At 37.3% G+C, this 7161-nt stretch overlaps 1 protein-coding gene across 1 annotated transcript in view; it reads right to left on the reverse strand.

Moving 5' to 3' along the window:
- The window catches only part of LOC126981902 (rhotekin-like), a 95312-nt gene that overhangs the window by 70417 nt on the left and 17734 nt on the right, over positions 1 to 7161 (reverse strand). The gene's annotated exons all lie outside the window — the stretch shown is intronic.

Consider the following 7161-nt stretch of genomic DNA (forward strand, 5'->3'; position numbering starts at 1 on the left):
AAAGTTGAAAGAATGGAAAGATATGAAAGAGGAAAACGAGGGAAAAAGATTGAAAAGGGAAAAAAGAGGAAAAAGTAAATGAGTGAAGCAAAAGAAGTTGAAGATCAGAGAATAGAGGGAAAGAGAGGAAATAGATATGAAAGTTGAAAGAATGGAGATAATGGAAAGATATGAAAGAGGAAAATGAAGGAAAAAAAGATTGAAAAGGGAAAAAAGAGGAAAAATAAATGAGTGAAGCAAAAGAAGTTAAAGATCAGAGAATAGAGGGAAAGAAAGAGGAAATAGATACGAAATTTGAAAGAATGAATGAAGATAATAGAAAAATAAGAAAGGAGAATGATGGAAAAGGGAAAAAAAGAGGAAAAAGAAAGGAAAGGCTTAAGTTACACCAAACCAAACCAAAATGCAATAATAGAAAGTGTTGCGTTGTGTTGTATATAGTGTGGCGCTGAGGTTGTTCACTTCCGGCGGGCAGAGTTGTTGTTGCAATACATGAAACACACTTAGAAAACTTATATAAGAGAAGAAAAAAGTTTAATCTAAGTCGTAACTCCTAAAAAAAAAACTTATTACTATTACTCTTAATGATTATATCCCTCCATCACACACACACACACACACACACACACACACACACACATATTCCTCCCTGGTGCTTTAATAGATGCAAAAAAAAGTTAATTGGTTTAAGTTCATATGTTCTTTGCTAACTATATTCTTTCTCCTTTCTTCTTTTCTTTTTCTTTTTGCTTCTTATCTTCTTCCTTCCTTTTTTTTCTCATTTTTCTCCTCTTTTTGTTTCTCCTTCCTCTTTCTCCTCCTCTTCCTTCTTCTTCATCCTCCTCTTTATCATTCTTTTTCTCCTCTTTCCCTTCCTCTTCCTCCTTCTCTGTATCTCTTTTTCTTCCCTCTTCTCCTCCTCCTCCTCCTCCTCCTCCTCCTCCTCCTCCTCCTCTTAATTAGATTTTTCTCCTTTACCTTTGACCTGAATCTCAATATTAATCACACACACACACACACACACACACATACACACACACGCACACGCACACGTATAGAAGCTAGCATGTATGTCTGTATGTATGTATTTTATTGGTGTGTGTGTGTGTGTAGGAGAGAGAGAGAGAGAGAGAGACTATAATAACCTTTAGTGTACATAAATAATAATAATAATAATAATAATAATAATAATAATAATAATAAAAAGACATACTAAATAACCAATACAATGAATCATGCATATCAAACTTAACTATATATATCAATCAGATCTTTTTTTTCCCCTTTATTCTGGTGCTGGCGGCAAAAAGTAAAAGAAATATCGTAAATGAATAAGGTTGTAAATAAATGAATATCTACTATCTATAAGTACACGGATGTAGTCTTAGGGCATAAATGAAGCAAATAATAGAAAGTTAAGGATATGAATAATTATGGAAGGAAAGAAGGATAAAGATGATGAATGAAGGAGATAATGGGGTAAATAAATATCAACAAATAAAGATAGAATAAACATAGACAAAATAATGATAACTAAGGTAAAGAGAATAATAGATGATAAAATAAACATAAAGGAGAAAATGATAAATAAGATAAAGATTGATAAATGAAGATGATGGTGAGTGTGATGGAACAGGTGGACAAGGAAATGAAAGTGAAGAAGGAAATGAAAGAGGAAGAAGAAAATGTGAAAGGAAAATGAGTAAAATAATAAAAAATAGGGAAAATGAGGAATGAAAGGAGGGGATGAAAAAGTTTGAATGAAGAAGAAATAGTGAAAATAATGAAAAAATAGGGAAAATGAATGAAAGAAAGGGATGAAAAAGTTTGAATGAAGAAGAAAAAGTATGTGAAAATAATGAAAAAAATAAGGGGATGAAAAAGTTTGAATGAAGAAGAAAAAGTATGAAAATAATGAAAGAATAGGGAAAATGAATGAAAGGGGATGAAAAAGTTTGAATGAAGAAGAAAAAGTATGAAAATAATGAAAGAATAGGGAAAATGAATGAAAGGGGATGAAAAAGTTTGAATGAAGAAGAAAAAGTATGAAAATAATGAAAATGAATGAAAGAAGGGGATGAAAAAGTTTGAATGAAGAAGAAAAAGTATGTGAAAATAATGAAAAAATAGGGAAAATGAATGAAAGAAGGGGATGAAAAAGTTTGAATGAAGAAGAAAAAGTATGTGAAAATAATGAAAGAAATAGGGGAAATGAATGAAAGAAGGGGATGAAAAAGTTTGAATGAAGAAGAAAAAGTATGTGAAAATAATGAAAAAATAGGGAACATGATTGAAAGAAGGGGATGAAAAAGTTTGAATGAAGAAGAAATAGTGAAAATAATGAAAAAATAGGGAAAATGAGGAATGAAAGAAAGGGATGAAAAAGTTTGAATGAAGAAGAAATAGTGAAAATAATGAAAAAATAGGGAAAATGATTGAAAGAAGGGGATGAAAAAGTCTGAATGATGAAGAAAAAGTATGTGAAAATAATGGAAAAAATAGGGAAAATGAATGAAAGAAGGGGATGAAAAAGTTTGAATGAAGAAGAAATAGTGAAAATAATGAAAAAATAGGGAAAATGAATGAAAGAAAGGGATGAAAAAGTTTGAATGAAGAAGAAATAGTGAAAATAATGAAAGAATAGGGAAAATGAATGAAAGAAAGGGATGAAAAAGTTTGAATGAAGAAGAAATAGTGAAAATAATGAAAAAATAGGGAAAATGAATGAAAGAAGGGGATGAAAAAGTTTGAATGAAGAAGAAAAAGTGTGAAAATAATGAAAAAATAGGGAAAATGAAGAATGAAAGAAGGGGATGAAAAAGTGAAATGAAGAAGGAATTCATGAAGAAAGAGAGTGTATGAAAATAAATTATAAGTTAAGGAAAAAAAATGAAACTGAAAAATGAAAAATAAAATGAAAAATTGTTAAAAAATAAATAAAACGATAGTTGGTGAAATAAAAGGGAATGGTCAAGAAAGAGAAAGTAGGTGAAACAGAGAAAGAAAGAAATGAGAAAATTAGAAAGTTAGAAAAAAATATATAAACAAAAATAAAAAGGTCAGTGAAAAACAAAAACAAAAAAAAACAATGAAAACAAAAGAACGCAACACAAACCTCTCAACAGTGAACAGAGGAAAAAAAAAAAGGAATAAAAGAAAATTAGAAAGTTGAAAAAATGAAAAAAAAAAAGATAAGAAAAAGTTTGTGTCAGGAGAGAGATAAATGACTATTCTTTTGTATGTTCCTTTCCATAAATGCTACACAAAGAAAGAGGGTTTTATTGGGGCTGGTGTGTTCCTTTGTAGTGGTGGTAGTAGTAGTAGTAGTAGTAGTGGTGGTGGTGGTAGTAGTAGTAGTAGTAGTAGGTCAAAAAACAGAATTAAGAGAAACAAGAATAAGAATAGGGAGAAACAAAATGAGAGAGAAAGACAGGAGGAGGAGGAGGAGGAATTTAGCGGCAGGAAGAGAAGAAGAGGGAAGAGGAGGAGGTGGAGGAGGAAGAAGAAGAGAAAGAAGAGGAGGAGAAAGAAGATTAGGAAGAGGAGGAGGAGGAATTTAGCGGCAGGAAGAGAGGAAGAGGAGGAGGAGGAATTTAGCGGCAGGAAGAGAGGAAGAGGAGGAGGAGGAGGAAGAAGAAGAGAAAGAAGAGGAGGAGGAGGAGGAACTTAGCACCTTCCTGTTAAGCGTCACCACTGTAAAAACTCTTCATGGACTCTGAATCTGTATAAGGCCTTTGATTACTTCCTTATTCCTCCTTTTCTTCCTCCCTCACGCGCAGAGTTTTATGACCCGGGCAGGCGAGAGGCGCGACGAGGCAGGGATGAAATTTGCAAGTGGGGGATGAGTCTTAACTATGAAAATGAAGTAACTGCTCGGGAAGACTAGGTGGTAGGTTAGACAGGTAGGTAACAGGAAATAGACACACAGGTAAAACAAGGGTCGAGTGTATTAGGGGGGGACGAATCACCCTCGTACCGTATAAGGAGGTTGACAGGACAGGTGTCGACAGGTGAAGGGAGGAGAGAAGGTACGGACAAGGCGTATCATTGTGTATCAGCGGTGTAGAAGAGACAGGTAGAGACTCATTTTACCGTTTAATGATAATAATAATGACAAAAATGGTAAAAAAAATATATAAAAATGATGAAAGAGGAAAAAAAAGCCTGGTGTTGCTGCTCCTGAGAATATAATGATGAAAATGGTTGGCTAGGTTTACAATAGCTACCCCTAATATCCCTTTCTCATAAATCCTCGAACAAAAGAACATCAGGAGTTTGCAAGAGGCGTCCTTAATACACCGTTAAAAATGATGATAATGATGATAATTGATGATGATAATGGTAGATCGCCTGGCTCACTCTAGCTATCGTAACATGCTTGCCAGCCTCTCCCAACCGCCTGTTACCGCGTTTCTTCCCCCGGGGCACGACGGCAGCAACCGGCGCCGTAACGGGGGTCTGCGGCGGCCCCCAGCGACACCCTGGCGCCTGACCCTGCCCCTAACCCCTGCCCTACCCCCTACCCCCTGTCCGCGCACCTGTCTCCCCGCGTACACGTGTTCCCCCCTTCCCCTATCCCCTGCTCTCCGCGGTTTTGATATATCTGTCTCCTTAATACACCAGTTCCCCCTACCCTTTCCTCCCCCTCCTCCCCCTCTCGGTACACCTGTCTATACACCTGTCTTGTCCTCATACACCTGTTCCCCTACCCTTTGCTCCCCCTCCTCACCTGTCTATACACCTGTCTTGCCCTAATACACCTGGTCCCCCTCTCACACACCTGTACCCCCCTCTCAAACACCTGTACCCCCCTCTCACACACCTGTCCCCCCCCCTCACACACCTGTACCCCCCTCTCACACACCTGTACCCCCCTCTCACACACCTGTCCCCCCCTCCTCTCACACACCTGTACCCCCCTCTCAAACACCTGTAGCCCCCTCTCAAACACCTGTACCCCCCTCTCAAACACCTGTACCTCCCTCTCACACACCTGTCCCCCCTGTTCTACCTGTCTCTTTTCCCCCTACCTGGTTCCCTTTCTCTGTCTGTTCCTCTCTGTTACGATACGAGAGAAAAAGAAAGAAAAGTAAAACAAAAAGAAAGTAGCAATATTGATAATTAAAAATGATGAAAATTACCAAAAAGAAAAACGAGATAAAGAAAATGTAAGAAAAAAAGTAAAAGAAATGGAGAGAAAAGAGTAAATGAAAGTTAACGAAAATGAGAAAGACAAATAAGGAAAATAAAGCTGCGAAGTGGATGTAAAAGACTAAGAAAATTTTATAGTTAATGAAAAGAAGAAAAAAGAAAAATAGTAAAAAGAGGAAATAAAGGAAAAGGAAAAGAAGAAATAACCCATTTATTTGTCCTCTTCCTCTTCCTCCTCCTCCTCCTCCTCCAACATCTGTCATCCATCCCTTCCCCATCTTCCTCCTCCTCCTCCTCCTCCTGTAACATCTGTCATCCATCCTCACCTATCCGTCTCTTCCCCATCCTCCTCCTCCTCCTCCTCCTCCTCCTCCTCCTCCTCCTCTCTCTGCTCCGTTACCGAGGGTTTCCCCGTCTATTCAATCCCACCCCTCCCCTCCCCCTCTCTTTTTCTCTTCCTCCCCCTCCACCCCCTCCTCCTCCTCCTCCCTCTCTCCCTTCCTCTCTTTCTCCCCGACGACCTTTCTTCCTTTCTTTGTTTTTTGTGATTTTCTTTTTTTTTGTTTTCTTTCTCTCTCTCTCTCTCTTGGTCTGTCTTTGTCTGTCTTTGTCTGTCTGTCTTTGTATATTTTCCTTTACGTTTTTTTTCTTCTATCTTTCTTTTTCTCGCTTTCTCTTCTCTCTTTTTTTCTTTTCCTTTCTCTTTATTTGTTTGTTATACGATTTAGTAGGAAGGAGAAAACGAAGAAGATAACGAAGGGAAAAAACGAGGAAAAATTAATGGAAAACTAAAAAGAAATAATTAAGTGAAAGCAAAGAACTATAAGAAAGTAAACGAGGGAAAAAAATTAAGGTATAGGTAAAATTGAAGACATACGCTATAGGTGCGCGTGGTCTCAGTGCTCATCTCTGTCACACTGGCAAATGAGTCTCGGGCTTCAGAAGAAGTCAAATAAATCCAAGAAAAATAATCAGTAAAAGGAAACGAAGAAAGATAAAATAAAAGTAGAATTGGAAGAAGGAAAAGAAGAAAAGGATTAAAAGAAAGCTGCGCGTGGTCTCAGTGCTCATCTCCGTCACACTGGCAAATGAGTCTCGGGATACAAAATAAGTAAAAAAAAAAATATTAAAAGGAAACGGAGAAAAATAAAATAAAAGTAGAATTGATAGAAGGAAAAGAAGAAAAGGATTAAAAGAAAGCTGCGCGTGGTCTCAGTGCTCATCTCCGTCACACTGGCAAATGAGTCTCGGGATACAAAATAAGTAAAAAAAAAAAATAGTAAAAGGAAACGGAGAAAAATAAAATAAAAGTAGAACTGGAAGAAGGAAGATAAGAAAAGGATTAAAAGAAAGCTAAGATAACATTAATTAGTTAAAGAAAATGAAAAGAAGAAATAAAAGGAAACTGAGAAAAGATGTGTAAGAAAATAAAGAGAAAAATAAGAAGTACAAGAAACGAAGATAAAAAAAATAAGAGAAAACGAATTAAAACGAAATGAGAAAAACGATTAAAAACAAACAGGAGAAAAAGAAAATTTGAAGAAACAAGAAAAAAACGAGAAAAAAAACAGTAAGAGGAAAATAACTAACTAGAAACAATAGAAGGAAAAGAAACAATGTAAAAAAAAATAAATAAAACACCTGTAGTAATAAAAATAGAAGACAGTAGGAGGAGGAGGAGGAGGAGGAAGAGGAGGAGGAAGAGGAGGAGGAGGAGATATTAGCGATAGTAGTTGTGGTATACGTTGTTGTAGTAGACGGAGGAGGAGGAGGAGCCGGAGGAGGAGGAGGAGGAGGAGGAGGTCATTTAGATTCCTGCGAGGGACGGGAGGGTCTTGCTGGCGCCCGTCTGCCGCCACAAAACCAGATGAGGGCTGCCCACTCACAAAATTTTCCCTCCCTCCCTCCCTCCTCCTCCTCCATCTTTCTCTCCCCCCCTCTCCCCCTTCCTACCTCCTCCTCCATCTTTCTCTCCCTCCCTTCCCCCTTCCCTCCGTCCTCCTCCATCTT

The sequence above is a fragment of the Eriocheir sinensis genome, chromosome 49 (genome assembly GCF_024679095.1).
Source record: "Eriocheir sinensis breed Jianghai 21 chromosome 49, ASM2467909v1, whole genome shotgun sequence".
Taxonomy (NCBI): domain Eukaryota; kingdom Metazoa; phylum Arthropoda; class Malacostraca; order Decapoda; family Varunidae; genus Eriocheir; species Eriocheir sinensis.